Source organism: Lemur catta, chromosome 20 (genome assembly GCF_020740605.2).
Source record: "Lemur catta isolate mLemCat1 chromosome 20, mLemCat1.pri, whole genome shotgun sequence".
In the NCBI taxonomy this organism is placed as follows: Eukaryota; Metazoa; Chordata; class Mammalia; order Primates; family Lemuridae; genus Lemur; species Lemur catta.
This window is the reverse complement of record NC_059147.1, coordinates 33,759,664-33,776,817: the sequence shown is the minus strand read 5'-3', so window position 1 is coordinate 33,776,817 and position 17,154 is coordinate 33,759,664.

Here is a 17,154-nt window from a genome sequence, read left to right as displayed (position 1 = left end):
CCGACTGCTTGGGCCCTCCCTGCCAGGCGTCTGGCTTACAGGGATTGTATCGGGGTTCAGTGGCCCCAGCAGAGCCAGGATGAATGAGGCCAGTGCTGGGCTGTCGCACAGCTGAGAGACGGCTCATCTAGGGGGCCGGCCAGGACGTGGAGGGCGGCGGGGTTGTTAGAACCCTGGGGCTCCACGGAACCCCCTTTGAAAACCAGGGATGGGGGTGCGTTTTCCTCGGACTGGCCCCGCGGGGGGTCCTGCCTGGGAATTCTGCAGCGAGGCTCTTGGGGGTGCCTCGTTCAGCTGCTCCCTTCACAGACGGCGGGGCCACCGCAGACGCATTTCCTGGGGGACAGAGGCTGCCAGAGGGGAAGGGTCGGGGGACAGCCGCCCGGGTCCCCTGCCAGCCCGAGACCCGGGGGAGAGAGGCAGCTCCTCTGGTTTTTGGAAACTGAGCACGTCTCGCCCTGAGTGAGGCCTCTGCACAGGGAATGGGACCAACACGGTCCCCGTGGGGGTCACCGCTGCCCCGCCCAGCTCGCTGTCTCCTGAGTGACGTGATTAATGAGCCCGCCGGGGCCCGGGGGCCGCACTAATTACTCTCCTGCCTCCGCAGGCATCAGCATCCTATCAGCCTCCTTTTGCAATTAAAAGTGATTATAATTTGGCTTCCTAAGGATGGGAGGATTAGTGAAGTGCCCGGGGCGGGGGGCGGGGAGGGGAGGGGCGTCTCATGCATCTGCCGATTGGGGGAGTCTGTGTCCTGCTGCCCGTCCCGCTGCCCGGCTGGAGGAAGGACCCCCGGGCGCACGGGGCATGGCAGTGTGGCATCCCCAGGCAGTGGTCCCACGAGCACACCTGGCTCGGGGTACACACGGGAAGGGCTCTCGGCCAATGGGGAGCCGGGGCGCAGGGTGCAGCTGCCTGGCCCGGGCCACATGGCACCTGTGTGGGGCTGCGACCTGCCTCTGCTCCGGCCACGTCCAGGCTCTGTCCTTCCTCCTGCTGGACAAGCTGGGTCCACGTCCTCCTGTCCCTGGAAGACGTCCGGTGGCTGCCTGGATGCCAGCTATGACCCTGGGGACACCCTTCGGTGGGAGCCCGGGTGGTGTGAGTCCCTATGCGGGTCCGGGGTGCCCTGAGCTCCGATGACAATCCGTGTCCTTCGTCCTGTGGTAGGTGGGGTCCTCGGTGCTGTTCCCGGGTCAGGGACTGAGCCTCACTGTGCCTGGCTGGAAACTGGGCACAGCACGTCCCCTGTGGCACAGACCCGTGGGCGCCTAGGACGCAGTGCCACCTCCTCTCCCCACGGGCGGCCGGGGCTGGGGGTGGGCGGAGGGGGAGCCCCGAGGGGGCTGGAGGGGCCGGGCCCCGCCGCTGTGGCCAGCGTCAGCCTGACCGACCGGGGTCCCAGAAGGCCCCGGATGCTCCGGTGCTCACCCCAGCGCACCGCGTGAGTCCTGCGAAGACGCCATGGCGGTTCTGTTGTCCCCATTGCTCAGACGGGAGACGGAGGTTCAGAGAGGGGGAGTGACTTGTCCCAGGCCACACAGCTGGGCAGCTGGGGCTTCGGCCTTCCCCAGTGAGGCTGCCCGGGTCCTGGCGTGGCTGGCCCTGTGTGGCCTGGGCCGCTCTCCGGGCAGCTGGAACCCGGGCTGGCGGCGCTGCCCCGGGACCCGCCCTATCTGGCCGCTGAGAGGCATCCCAAGGGCGCCCTTTCCCGCGGGCGGGTGATCCTGGCCCGGAGGGGCTGGGCAGCACGGCAGGGGGACGTCTGGGCAGCGTGCGGACTCTGGCCGCTGTGGCCTGGTGCGGCGTGGCCCTGTGCCGCCCTGGCTCTGAAGAGGAGGCTGCCCTCCCTCCTTCCCCTGGGTGTCCTCTCGGGCCTGGCCCATGCCTGAGGGCAGAGGCCGCAGCCCGGAAGGGCAGAGGCGGCCTTGACCGTGCCAGCCCGAGGCCGCGGGAGGCTGGTGGCCCATGGCCCGGGGGCCCATGCACTGGCCTCTCCCTGTGCCTCGATCCTGCTCCCACCCACACGGGCCTCGGTCCCAGTCCTCGAAGGCACACAGCTCCTCCCCCGCCCCGGGCTTCCTGGAGGCCACCACCTCCCCAACTCCCGCTCTCGTGGCCACTCCACGGCCTCCCTGGGGCCGCGGTGACTAGAGCCCCTGGTCCCGGGCTCTTCACAGCGGAGGTAACAAGCACCTTTGGCCCTCACTGCTGCCCCCGTGGGCCACCTGCCAGGCCAGGGGCACCTCGCCCAGCAGGTGCGCGTGTCGGGAGGGGAGGCCTGGGGGCGGGGAGCTGTGGCGGGTGTCGGACCCCAGAGGCCCCGTGGCCTGGGGGGAGCAGGCTGGGTGGAGGGTCGGGGCCGGGGAGGCCTGGACAGACACAGCGGACTCCAGTCCCCAAGGCCAGACCCCACTCCGTCCTCCTGGGGACTTGGGATCTCGGCCCAGAGGGGTGTGGACGAGCTGCGGGGAGCCGGCCCCGAGGAACCTGCAGCCTCCACTCGGCCTGCAGGGACCCCTGACCCCAGGGTGCAGGGGACGCCAGGACTGGGGTCTTGGGACGGCTCTGCCACAATCTTGGGGGTGTCACAGCCCAGCAGCAGCACAGCCCCCTCCCCACCCCTGACCTCACCCCACCTGGCGGAGGCTCAGGGTCACCGTCTCCCAGAGGCCCCGTCTCCCCCAAGGCCACGGCGCCCAGCACCACAAACGCCAGCCCTGGGCCGGCCGGGCTCCCTCTGCGCTGCCCTGGAGGCCGTCCAGGCCCAAGCGCGACACAGGGCCGAGCAGCTGGGGCCTCTCCGGTTCCTGCACCCTCCGGACCTCGGCCGCAGTCGGCACCACCCCCATCACCCCCGTTTCACAGATGAGGAAACTGAGTCCAGGGCCCACAGCTGGAGGCGGCAGCGGGGCTGACAGGGCCGCCCCCACCCCTGCAGCACCCCACTCTCCAGACTCGGCCGAGGACAGAATTGCCCCCCGGAGCCCCACGTCTGAGGATAGGACGGCGGGGATGAGTGGCCCCCACACAGCCGGGCTCCCACCTTCCACAAACGTGCAGAACCGCACCGTGCTGGGCAACCGGTGCACCAGCCTGGCCGCCGTCCCGGCCCCGCCGCAGGGGCTGCTCCTCCCGCCCCTCCACGGCCTCCACGGCCCAAAGCTGCTGTGGCTTTTGGGGGCCAGTGGCGGGAAGGCGAGGCCAGGCCAGTCTGTGCTGCCCTGGGGACATGGTGGCCTCTCACGCCCCGGGCAGCCTTGCCCCTCCCTGAGATCTTTCGGAGAACGTCACCTGCCCGAGTCCACCTGGTCTCATCCCACGCTGGGCTCCCAGCACCGGCCCTGCCCCCCGGCCTTGCCCCCCGGCCCGCCCTGTGGGCACACGCGTTTCCTCTACTCCTGCCCCTCCCTGGGCCCCGGGGAGCGAATTTCACCAACGCTGTGTCCCTCAGGCCAGGGACGGAGCCGGCCAGGCCGGACTCAGCAAGGCTTTGTTGGAGGAAGGGGTGCTGGGGACGCCCGCCTGCGTGGGCCCTGGTCTCCCTGCGGCCTCCCCTCCCGAGTGGGGTCCCAGGACGCCGCTCCCACAGCCGGGTCCGTGGGCGCTGCGGCCCGGGCACCCCCATGGTGGCCGCCGGGAAGCGGAGCACAGGGGCAGCCTTGTGATTTTTCAGGAAAAGGCAGAAATCTAGTTTTTAAAGTGAAATCCCCTCATTTAAAACATTGGCAAGAGATTCATGTCAAACAAAATAACCAGGGTGTGGGCTGAGGCCATCGGGCCAGATTCGGCCGGTGGGTTGTCGCGTGTGACCTTCCTCTGGGCGGCACTTTCCAAGCTGCCCCTGCCAGGGCGCCGTGCCCTGCTCACCCGCCCACCCACTCACTCATCCAGCCAGGGAATACTGACCCACACTGACCGAACAGGACGTCGCTGTGGGTGACACGGACCCCAGCCCACGGCACTGACATCCCAGTGGCCCCGTCTGGGGCAACCTCGGGACGTCAACAAAGGTCTCCTGACCCCACGCTGGGTACGGGCTGTGCCAGGAAGGCTCTAGGGATTTCTGGAACTTCCTCCAGAGCATGAAAACCCTTCTTTGGCAAAGGACCTTGTGAGCTCCCTATGCAGCGGGGCTCAGAGAGGTTAAGTGACGTGCCCAGGGTCACACAGCAGACAGCAAGAGGGCACTGAGAGTGAGCCCTGGGGCAGCCAGGTCTGCGGCTGGGGGCAGAGAGGTCAGAGCAGAACCGGTGGACATGCCCGCCTGGGGCCCAGGCAGGGCACCTGGCAGCTCTCAGTGGCCCTCACGTGGCAGGGGTGTGGGGCAGCGGCTCCCAGCTGCTCCCCAAAGCCTCGGCCTCTCCTCCTGGGTGGCAGAGGGTGGAGGCCCGGCCTCCCCCACCGCGGCACTCGGGCCTCTGCTTGCAGGCGCTCAGCCTGGACACCTGGCCTGTCTCGACACGCCATCACGCAACACTGCACACGGATAAAGCATACATTTTGTACCTACATTTGAAACGCACACAGGAATAGCATACTCATGTAGCACATGTGTGCAGTGTACATGCACACACAGCATGTGGGACATCCCGCCCCTCAAGAGGGTCCCTTCCTCAGTCAGAGGAAGACGGAGGAAATACAAGGAAATGCCCACCAACGGGGACGTGTGTGTAGCTGGACGCAGAGCACCGAGCGGCCGGCCGGGAAGGAGTGGCCCCTGTGTCACGCCCAGCGAGGGGCGTGATGTGACCTCATCTTTGTAAGCAAGAGAACAAAGGCCACCTACGTGCCCGACACGTGCACATGGGGGGCAGGACGGCCGCCCCCCTCCCCTCACTGTCGAGGCGTCCGCGTCTGAGTCGCTGACATGGGGCCGGGGTCACTGTTCTAAAGAGAAGGACCCCAGGATGGGTCCTCCCCGGGAGCCTCGAGTCTCCACCGCACACGAGGCGGCGGGTGCAGCTCCCTCCGGGAGGAGGGTCGGGGGCTTCCCTGCCAGGAGGGTGCCTGGGATAGGCAGGTAAACCGAGGCACACACATTGTACATGTGCACATACAGCTATCCTGGGACACACACGTGCACACACGTGTGCAGACACACACGTGTGCAGACACACACGACCACCCTGAGACACACCCACATTTCTGCCCTCCCACTCCACTTCCCGTACTCAGCTCTGGGCCCCACGGAAGGGCGGTTTCTCGGCTGGGCCGGTCGCTGGGCCTGGCTGGACACAGTGGCTCGTGGTGGCGGCGGCGGCACGGCCAGCTCCGGGCGGCTCCCTCCCGAGCCTGTGCAAAGTTGTCCCTGGCTGTTGTCACCTTCCAGCTTTCCCATCTCAGCTGGTTTTAATTAGCTTCCTTCAAAGTCCCCCCGAGCAATTCAGCCACGTTAGCGCTCACCAGCTGCCAAGACGCTCCAGCGCGTGCGTGTGTGTGCGTGTGCGTGTGCGTGTGTGTGTGTGTGTGTGCGCGCGTGTGTGTGTGTGTTTGGGGGCGGGGGCAGGAGAACGCAGAAACCATCTTGAGCTGCTAAACTGCAGGGGCTTTTCCGCATCTGAGGCCAAGAGCTGCAGGGCCAAGGCGTTCCTGGCTGGGGCTGCGGGTGGGCTGGGCTCCGCTGGGCGGGTGACCGGGATGGAGCGGCAGCCCCACTGCAGCAGCGCAGGGTGGCTGCTCTGAGTGCCTGGAGCCGCCAAGCCCTGCCTGCCCTTCCTGGGGCCTCTGGGTGCTCGTGGGGCCTGGGGGGCCCTGCTGTGCCCTCTGCTTGGCTCCTGCATGTGTTCAGCAAAGTCTTGTTTGTGCCGACTTCACTGGGGACCCATGCCCCACCCTCTCTCCCTGCCTTTCCAGGCCACGGTCCCCCTCAGCCCCTGAGGCAGGATGCAAATGCCCACGTGGCTGCTGGGAAGGCCAGTGAGGCAGGTGGGCGATCGGGAGCACAGGGACTGCGGCCGGCGGGAGGACTCACAGCCCAGTCCAAGGGCAGTCGCCTTGGCCCCGCCAGCTATGGCCTGGGGGCATCACAGCTCAGTGTGGCCACTCCTCTTGCCTTTACTGCAGAGGCTTGGATATTCCTGTGGACTTCTGATATTTTAAAAACAGCTGTGGCTTCTATCTATCCACCTATCCATCCATCCACCTGCCACCCATCCACCCATCCATCCACCATCCACTCATCTATCCATCCATCTACCCATCATGATCCACCTATCCATCCATCCATCCATCCACCCATCCATCATTCACCCATCCCATCCACCATCTACCCATCCATCCATCCACCCATCCATCCATCCATCCATCCATCCACCATCCACCCAACCATCATCCACCCATCATCCATCCATCCACCCACCCACCCATTCATCATCCACCCACCCACCATCCATCTACCCACCATCTACCCACCATCATCTATCCATCCACCCACCATCCACCCATCCACCTACCACCCATCTACTCATTCACCCATCCATCCACACATCCACCATCCACCTACTCATCCATCCATCCACTCACTACCCATCCACCCACCCACCATCCATCTATCCACCATCTACCCACCACCATCTATCCATCCACACATCCATCCAGCATCCATCTGTCCACCTACCACCAATCTACTCATTCACCCATCTATCCACCCATCCACCATCCACCCATAGACCCATCCATCTACTCATCCATCCATCCAACCACCACCCATCCAGCCACCCATCCACCCACCCATCCATCCATCTACCCATCCACCCATCCACCCACCATCCATCCATCCACCCACTCACCATCCATACATCCATCTACCCACCCACAACTCACCCATCATCTACCCACTATCTATCCACTTTGGCAAGAGAGGCCTTGGCATTGCTGGACTGGACGGCACGGTGCCCACAGCACTGTCTTCAGTTGCTCTGTGTGCCCCAAAGCTGGGAGAAGGGACCACCTCCCCTTCCCCTGGGTTCACTCCAGATCAGCTCTAGGGTTCTAGGGGGACAGGCCATACCCATCCCTCTGGGGTCTGAACCCCACTTTCTGCTTGAGACTATGGAGTGTCTGAGGCCTCGAGGATCAAAGAGCCGGCGAGGGGCTGGGGCCAGGGGAGCCAGGCTTGATGGGGCAACAATCCCTTCTTTTCCCCACCGTAGACACCCCTGCACCCCTCCTCCACTCCCCGGAAGGGCCCCTGGCCTGCTGTCCAGGAGGGGCTTCTGGGCCCCTTCCCATCCCCCACCCTGGCCGCCTTCCCTGGCCCTCTGCTCTGACCCTGGCGGTGGTAACCATGGCGCTAGGGTCACTGACGACACTCCCAGGTGACCCCTGAGCAGGGCTGGTTCTGCCAGTTTCACCCAGAGGAGGAGCCGCCGGCCCGAGACAGACAGACCTCGGCAGTCCAGGCTGGACCTCAGCCTCTCCGAGGGGCCTGCAGGGCCGGTCACCCGCTGACCCTCCAGCGGGGACCAGCCAGCCCCAGGTCCTCCCGGTGCTGCTGCTCTGTTTTCACAGCTGAGAGGAGGGACAGATCTGGAGCAGCTGGGTCCCTGGCCCAGATCAGGCCACTGGGCTCGCCTGTCCTGGGGGTTCCGGAAGCCCGGGGGGAGCAGACTGGTTCCAAGACGCACAGAGCCCTGGGACTGTGCTCGTTCCTGGCCTGGCCAGCCCCTGGGAGCGGCAGTAGGAGCCCTGAAAGGGCCGAGTGTGGCCTGGGCCCCTGCGCCAGCCGGCTGAGCCCCGGTGTCCCCATCTGAAACCCGGAGCCGTCGTCCCTGCAGGCTGATTGCAGCAGGGCTTTGAGCGCTGGTCTGGGCAGCTGAGCTGGCTCTCCTGGCGGGTGGCACTGGAAGGACACTGAGGCCCATGGAGTGTGGCTCAGGGTCACCCGTGAGCTGGCGTAGAGCCAGGACTCGGACTCAGGTCTGTGGACCCCAGAAGCCAGGCTCCCCACCGGGTGCCTGTCCCCTCCTGCCATGGGCTGTGGGCTCTGTGCTCCCCCAGCGATGGCGCCATGGCGGGTGCTGGCCATGAGCGGCTCGTGGCTCCCCCCAGCCACCGCTTCCCTTTACCTGGCATGTGAGCTCCATCGGCTCGGACAGTCCTCACTCCTGTGAGGCGGGCACGACACCATGGTCCCTGCTTTCCAGTGAGGGGTCCAGGGCTGGGGAGGAGGAGAGCTTTGCCCGGGTCCAGCAGCTGGGGCAGCGGGGCCACCGTGCTGTGTTACCCGAGGTCCACGCGGGGCCTGAATCTACCTCCGGGGTGGGCCCAGGAGCCTGGGGAGGGGGCTGCCAGCAAAGAGGCTGCCTGGACCCCTGCCCCTGGCTGTGGTCCTGGAGCCCTGGCGCCCACGGGCACCTCTGCAGGATTGAGCACTGCGTGACACCCGCCAGGGCTTTGGCCCCAGAGCAGAGAGGGCCAGGTGGTGGGTCCCAGCCCAGCCCAGCCCAGCCCTGGGCACACAGGGCCCGAGAGGCCAGGAACTCTGACCCCTAGGCCTGCGCCCCAAACAGCAGGCTGGGCGCGAGTGCCAGGCTCCTCCCCGACCTCCACTCTCACCCCCAGGTGCAGTCTCCACCGCGTCTGGGATGGAAGGAGTCTGAGGTCGTCCAGGATGGGGACTGCCAAAGTTTCGAGGCACTGAAAGCTTAGCTCAGACATCCACAAGAAATCTCAGGGAGGAGAATCGATCCATCTACCCCTCTCTACCCTCCTATGCATCCACCTTACATATACGTACAACGTGCGGATACGCCTACATAGACATTCAGACTCACACTTATGTGATGGCTGATGCTGAAGACACTACCTTGACCTCCAAGCCCTGGGAAGACAGAAATTTGCTGGCCCAATTTCTTTCCCTCCCCTTCCCTTCCCCAAGGGTCGTCGTAGCTGTGGGGGCGGGCAGACCTGCAGGAAAGAGAGCCCCGGGGGGCTGATCCCGTTCCCGGTCCCAGGGCTGGATGTATGTCCGTCCCCAGGCCACGGGGCAGAGACAGGCAGCCTCCCCGCCCACCGCTTGAGAACCTGGATCCAGCTCTGCCTGAAGCCCGTTACTCCACAAGCCAAGGAGCTTATTCAGGCTCACAAGCCAACAATACCCTCTTGTGTTGTGCAAGTTGTGTTTCTGTCACTTGTGCTTGAGAGACCCCAAGTGCAAGGACGCAGGAAATACAGCTTGGCAGCCAGGCTGAGGGGGGGTCACAGGGAGAAAGGACACAGAGCGGATGTGCCACAGGAGCTGGAAATGGCAGATGCACGTACAGCTGCCCTCAGACCCGCAGTCTGCTACGTGCGGGAGGCCTGAGCACACGGGTGGGGAGAGGCCTCCCCCCGCAGCGGGGACGACTCCAGTTCCCCTGGGACAGCCCAGGGTCCTGACCTCCCAGGCAGGTGTGGAACACAGGCACGGGGCCTGTGTAAATACCTCGCACGCCTCCGATGGATCCAGGCCAGACTGTGGCCTGACATCCGTCAATGTCTCACGCCGGGTGCGATGTACGTGACCTGCAGCGCTCGCCGGCTGCAGGACGGCTCGGCACAGAGCGAAGAAGGGGTCAGAGTTCAGGGCTCGCCCCTCTGGGTATCCACCCCTGCTCCTGGCTGGCCGTGCAGCCGGCACAAGGCACTTCAGCCTCTGAGCCTCCAATGCCACAGGGTTACTATGAGGGCGACCAACACCGGAGTCTGGGCCACGGCATAGCACAGTGCCTGGCATGTCACACCCAAGAGCGGCACACCCAAACCCAGTAATAAACGATGTATATTATATGTGTACATATATGCAATTATATATATTATTTATACAACGTATGTAACACAAAATTTACATACATATACATGCACACAATAACATATGTATGTGTGTACATGTCTACATCCATCTGTCTATGTATGTGGATAATCATGCATCTATCTGTGCATCCACCTGCCGACAGGGCTCCCTAACCGGCTGTCCAAAGCCGTAAGGGAGGCTTCCTCCCGGCTGCACCCTCCTGAAGCTCTGCTTGCAGAGCTCGCCTCCAGGTAGAAGAGTCCCTCGGGCTGATCCACTCCTGGGGAGCCACCTGAGCCACCTGAGGCTGCCCGGGCCAAGATGTGGCAGCAGAGCCCAGACTCCGGAGCGGAGAGGCCGAGCAAGGCAGAGCCATTGTTGGGGACAAGGCATAGTAAAGTTATCCTCTGGGAATCAAGGCAGAGCCGTTGTTGGGGACAAGGCATAGTAAAGCTGTCCTCTGGGGATCAGGCTAAGCTGTTGTTGGGGATAAGGCATAGTAAAGCTGTCCTCTGGGGATCAAGACAAAGCCGTTGTTGGGGACAAGGCATAGTAAAGCTGTCCTCTGGGGATCAAGGCTAAGCCGTTGTTGGGGACAAGGCATAGTAAAGCTATCCTCTGGGGATCAGGCTAAGCTGTTGTTGGGGATAAGGCATAGTAAAGCTGTCCTCTGGGGATCAAGACAAAGCCATTGTTGGGGACAAGGCATAGTAAAGCTGTCCTCTGGGGATCAAGGCTAAGCCGTTGTTGGGGACAAGGCATAGTAAAGCTGTCCTCTGGGGATCAAGGCTAAGCCGTTGTTGGGGACAAGGCATAGTAAAGCTGTCCTCTGGGGATCAGGGGGGGTTGGGAGGAGTATAGATTGGTAGGTTCAGGTGCCCAGTGGTGGGCACAGGTGTCTGCGGGGACCATGAGGGGAGGAGCCACACAAAAGCCACAATGACAAGGCTCTGGCATGCCCAAGGGGACTCCACCTGTTGTCATCACACTCTGAAGACCCTGAGCCCACGTCCCCTCGGGCACTGTGTTCTTTCACTTTCCGAACACCTGGATGTCTCCTGGCCTCGGGGGCCAAGCACAGAAGAGGCAGAGCCAGCGTTCAACCAGCTCACCTGCGGCAGAGGAGACGCCAGGCACGACTTGGGGGCACCTGGGAGTGTGACCACCCATGGCCTGCAGGCCCGTCCTTCGCTGCCCTGGTCACAGGTGGCTCCCAAGTGCTGGTGATGCCACAAGTGTGACTGCAACGCACCACACGTGAGCTGGCTCCGGCCTTCACAGACCAAGTTCAAAAGAAGGAGCAATGCTTCATCAGCGACTGCTCCATCAATGCCGAGTACCTGCTGACACGGAAGGGTTTTGGGTCCGATAAAATGTACCATTACAGTTCACTTCACCTGTTCCTCACAGCCACGAGGACATCAGAAACTGTGGCTCGAACCCCGTTTCTCTCGGACAGTGCAGGTGGGGCGTAGCCCCCTTCCCGAGGACCGGGCGCTGCCCACGCGGTGGGGGCCCTGCCCAGCTCTCCCCGGCACACACGCCCCAGGTGCTGCCGGCCGGGCTGGTGCCGCGGTGTCTGTTCCACTTTCTGCTGGAACAGTGGCACCGGCCCCGGCCCGCGGCTCGCAAAGCCCTGTTAGGCCAGTCGCCGGTTATAACCCTGGGGGCAGGACTTGTGATACCAGGGACCAGGTGGGGAAACTGAGGCTCGGGCAGGTGAAACACCTTGACAGAGCCCACAGCCCCATGGCTGACCCCACCCCACGCCCCTCCCTCTGCCCGACAGCGACAGCCCACACCTGGGTCCAGCTCACCTCTGCCCTTTCCCCCTCGGGGTCTGGGCACTGCCTGCCTCACACAGCGGGGCCTCGGGTCCAGGCACCTCCCGCCCACGGCCGGCAGACCCCTCCAGGCACCCCCTGGGGACTCTAATTATGACCCAGGCACCAGCGCGGCATAAACACAGCCTAGACATCCAAGAAAAGCAGGCCGCTGGCCCGGGGGGGGCTTTCCTAGGGCTACATGCAGCCTCCCAGCGGGCGCAGGCCCGAGCACTCAGCTCGCAGTCGGATGCCGCGGGCCCTGAGCTGACCCTGCAGTGGGCACGTCCCCACGCCCCGGGAGTGACCGCCTCGGCCAGGGTGCCGCCGGCTGCCTTTCTTCCGCTGGGAGGGCGCTGCAGGGCGGGCGAGGCAGGAATGCACGTGGGCTGCTCCGCGTTTAGGATGTATTTATAGACCCGCCACGGCTGCCAGCTGAGCGGTACCCGCGAGGTCAGCTTCCTGCCAGGCCCTGTGGCCAGATGTTTACTGAGATTGCAGAGACCGACCCGCCCACGCATGCCTGGATTTATCCCACACCCACACTCCGAGGCCCCCCCCGTGCCAGGGCCTGGCGGGCTCTGGGACTCAGAGAGGAGGTGACAGTCTTGACCCTCACTGGGTGTCAGTGCTCGAGGGACTTGAGACACGGGACCTGTGTGCCGCTGGCAGATTTAACAAGGAGCAGCGGAGGCCCGGGGAGACATTTGTGCCTCAGAAGGGAAGCCTTGTCAGAGGAAAGGGAGGATAGTGTTGGAGGTGGGTTTTGAAGGATGAATAGGAGTATCCCAAGCATTCCAAGTAGAGGCAAATAGCGTGTGCAGTGGGACGGCGTGAGCGAGGAAGTGGTGCGTTTGGGCACAGCCGCTGGCCGGTGCCTGGAACGTGGCACCTGGAAGCAGGAAGATGAGGCTTCGGTCTGGAACCTCAGTGTGCGCACAAGTCACCAGCAGAGCCTGTGAAGGTGCAGCCCCAGCCCCAGCCCAGCCCTGAGACTCTGATGCAGCTGGCCTGGGCGGAGCGGGGAACCTGCGGTTTAACCAGCCCCCCAGCGCGTCTAATCCGGGGCCGCCAGCCCCGTTTTAAGAAACCAAATCTCGGAGAAGAAGGTCCGCGGTGGCGGCAGAAGCCTGGTGGTTTGCTGGAGAAATCGGGCAGACAGGCTGTCGGGTGTGAGCCGCGCGGCCGGGGCTGGGAAGGCGGCAGCCGTACTAGGGGTTTGGCATCAGGACGGCTCCGCCGAAGGGCGCTGAGAGACCAGGGGCGCAGGGCTGAGCCGCGATGCGCCCCGAGAGCTTGCCCACGGCCGGCGGAATTTGGCTGCGACGCGAGTGTAGAATGTTCTCGACCTCGAGACGGCGCGGCAAAGATCTGAACTGTCTCACCGACCTCACACAGAGCACCTGCTGCAACCACGTTTATAGATGCTGTTACATAAAATTTATTTCACATGTTTCTTTTTATATGTTTAAATGTGGCTACAAAATTACCTGTGTAGCTTACATTTGTAGCTCACATTATGTTATACTGTATCACGTTGTACTATATTAATGTCGTGTTTACATCATGTTTTCATATTATGCATTGCATATTAGATTATATTAACGTGTCATAGTACACATCACATTACATCTTTATATTACATTTACTTTATTCTCGTATGTTGTATATCATGTCCTATCATAACTACATTTTTCTAGAAATTTCTATCAGACAGCTCTGACCCAGAGGCTGCAAACCTGGTCTGTACGGGATTCAAAACACTCTTTTAAAAATTTCTGGATTAGTTGCCAACATTTCAAAGAAGAGATTTTACATAAAAGCCCAGATTTCCGCCTTCTCTTGAAAGCCAGCAGATGCGGCTGTGCCGAGCCCGTGTCCTTGCGGCTGGCCACGCTCAGGAGGCGAGAGCCACGTGCTCCCCGTGGTCACCACGCTGCTGCCTGCCGCCTCCCGTGCCGGGCACCTTCTCGCCCGCAGCGTGGGCCATGGGCAGATTCTAGCCACAGGCCCCTTGAGTGTCACCGTTGTCAGGGCTCCCCCAGCTGCTTTCCCAGGGCCCCGAGGCCCCCGAGGTCAAGGGGCAGCTCTCAGAGCCAGGGGTAGGTCCTGGCGCTGACTCTGGGACTGTGACAGAGGCAGCTGCTTCGTGTCACCCTGTCGTCCCCCAGAGGCTGGGCTGGTCTGGCCGCTGCCCTGGCTTCCTTGGGGGGCTCCACTCCCTCCCTGCCTCTGGGCTGGACATGTGGGCACCCGCCTGCTATACCTCCTCTGTCTGCTGTGGTGGCCGCCCCTAACCGGCACCCCCACGGGGCTGTCTCCCCACCTCCCCAGCCAGCCTGGGTGCTCCGGTGGGCGGGGGGTGCCCCTGCATGGAGACCCCGACACCTGCTGCCCACAGCGCCCACCCCACCCGTTTGCTAGTTCGGAACACGAGGCCAAATGGCGCCCCGGCCTGGTGGCGTCCAGATGTTAGTGCTGTGGCCGTCCCTGCAGGGAGACCGTTTCCTCCAAGGCCAAGCATAGCCGACGGCTCAGGAGAAGGCGGCTGCCCGGGAAGGGAGAAGCGGGGCCCCACCGGGGTCATGTCCACGCGAGACTCGTGCCAGCAGCAGCCCGGGAGTGCCCGGCAAGGCAGCCGCTTCCTATTGGGCTGGAGAAGGCGACACGGGGCTCACAGCCCCCGCGTCGGCGGTCTGGCCTGAGCCCCCCGACTGCTCCCTGCTGGGTGGGCTTTGGGCGAGGCCCCAACCTCTGCGAGGCGGGGGCTGCGGGCGTTCTGCCGGACGGACGGTGCATCTGTCCGGTTGTGGGTCCCAGACCGGGGAAGGTGGCTGCGGGGCAGGTGGCGGGACCCACTGGGCCACCGTGACACGGGCCCAGGCTAAGCTCCTGACCTCGGTAAGCCCCTCTCTGACTGGCGGCCGGGGGGCATCTTGGGTCTCCTGGGATCAGTGTCAGCCCGGGCCCAGCGGTCCCAGAAAGGCCTGATCAGTTCAGTTTCCTCAGTGCACAGTCACCCTGGCAAAAGGCCGCAGGTCCCTTCAGAGGAGGCTGGGAGAAAAACGGTATAAAGTCTTGGCCAAGCAGCGGGGTCCTTCCTCACGCGGACCTGTCCTCGTTGTGGGGTCACGCAGGGTTGGCGTGAGGAAGACACCCCGCACCTCGCGTGGGCCGGAGCCCAGCCAGGCGCAGGGGGGGTGCCCCGTGCATGGCCTTCTCGGGAGGCAGGGAGGGGCGGCAGGACAGAGCCTCCTGTGCACCAGGACTGTCCCCGAAAGACACGGCTGCTCTCTACGCCTCGATGTCCCCGTCCCAGGGCAGGGTTTGAATCTGGGCCCGCATCCCCAGCTGTGCAACCGGAGCCAGCGCCCTGCCCTCTCTGTGCTTGGCCTCCTCGGCCTCGGAAAGCGGTCACTGCCCCCTACACACTGGGGGTTGGGACGCGGTGTAGCTGCGTGGGAAGTAGCGTGGCAGCCCCCCAGAGGTCAGAGTGACCGTGTGACCCCGCGGGTCCACTCCTAGGAACCCACCCAAGAGAAGCGAAAGCCGACGCCCAAACACGTGTCCACAGACGTCCACAGCAGCGCGATTCGCAACAGCCGCACAGCGGGAACCCCCCGGACGAGCATCGGTGACGCATGGTACACGGAAGGTGGGAGAAGCCCGACCAGTCATGGAAGACCACATGTGGTCGGGTCCCACTTACACGAAACACCCGGAACAGGCAAATCCTTGCAGACAAAACAGCCAGTGGCTGCCGGAGCTGGGGGGACGGGAATGGGAGTGACTTCTCTGTGGCTGCAGGGTTTCTTTTTGGGGTGATGGGAATGTTCTAGAACTAGGTGGTGGGGGTGTCCGCACAACCCTGTGGATTGCTGAGACCCACTGACTACACACTTTAGAAGGGTGAATTGTGCGGTAGGTGAACTCCATCTTTAAAAAAGCTTCCTCCCCCGCAGGGCTGCTGCGGGCGCGGAGGTGGCACTGGCTCCCAGCCTCGACCGGCGGGGCTGCGTCCCCCCACGCAGGGACCTAGGGGTCCTGGCTGCACACCCGCCGGGCCCTGGGCTGAGCGAGGCCGCCGCCTGTGCGGGGCAGTGCCCGGCGGCCGCTACGGGGCCCAGAGCGGCGGGCTGTGTTTACACGCGGCCACCTTGGCCCGGCAGCCCCGGAGGAATGCGGAAAATGCTGCTCAGGGACACTCTCAGCGGTCACATCCTGCAGCGGCTGCCGTGCCCAGGCCGGCTGGGAAGCCTCTGCAGCCGCTCATGAATGTGGACTCTGTTTGGCCGCTGGCTGGGACGCCGGCCCCGCGAGCGGCCCAGAGACAGGACAGACGCTGTTAGCAGGCGGCCAGGGGACGGAATGTCCCCCGTCCTGCCGCTGGCTCCGGCCCGCCTGCCAGGAGGAGCTGAGGGTGGGGAGCGGCTCCGGGCACAGCTGCCCGTGCAGGTCCGTGTGCCGTTCACACGCGCTGGCCCACTCACCCCCTCCCGCCCGGTCACCCTCCTTCACCCCCACGCGCTCAGCACCTCCGTCCCGGGTGCCCTCGGCGGCCACTCTGGGGTCCAGCAGATGAGGCGGCCGCCCCGGCCCACTGTGTGACGCAAAGCTGCCTCGTCCCGCTCTGGGGGCCTGAGCGGCTGAGTGGGACTCGGTCCTGGGCTCTGAAGTCCCCAGGCCTGTGTGTTTTCACTCCCTGGCTGGGGAGGGACGGGGCCCGTGGGGGCAGGAGACCCTCGCTGCCCGCTCCTCGGGGCAGGCAGTGGCCCTTCCTGCTTCGAGAGCCGGTGGGGGGAAAGACTGGGTCCCAAGGGCCTGGGCGACCCTGCCGGGCGTGCCAGGAAGCCCCCACTGTCCCCCGGACAAGCCGCGCTAACCCCCCACCTCGGACTCTCCCCGCCGGGCCACAGCGGAGCTTATATTTGGAATTCTCCTCACCAAAGGCAGCTCCATTTAAACAACAATGTCATTCTCGGAGACCACTTCAATCCCGGCAAGCGCGGATGAGTAATGAGCAGGAAGCCTATAGTCTGACGCTGGGGTCACAGCCCCCAAACTCCTGCCAGTGGAGTCGCTGAGCTCACTTTCTGGTTGTTGGGACTTGGGACAAGTAACCACAGGCCGGCGTGTGAGGGGGTGGGGCCCGCAGGCTTTGAAGAACATCTGGAGGAGCGCTGGCCTCGGCCAGGCCCACAGTCCCCCAGCAGCCCTGGGGCGGGCCCCTGCTGCCTGCTTCCCACCCCTCCCCAAAGCTGGCATGGAGCACCCAGGCCGAGGGGGAAGATCTGAGGGTGACACTGGCCTGGAAGAATGCTGAGGGGGCCTGGACGGTTGACAGCAGCTGGTGCGGGAGGAGGGGATCCCAAGTTGGAAATGACAGAGGCCTTGGCTCTCTAGGCCTCTGGGGGCAGTTTCCAGCACACACATGTGATGGGGTTGCATGTAAAGCCCTCAGGAACAAAGACAGCTGTCCACATACACCATATATCTCTAAATCAGGGCCTCCACTGTGGTTTGGGTACCTTAGGGCATATAGGACAAGGCACTCCC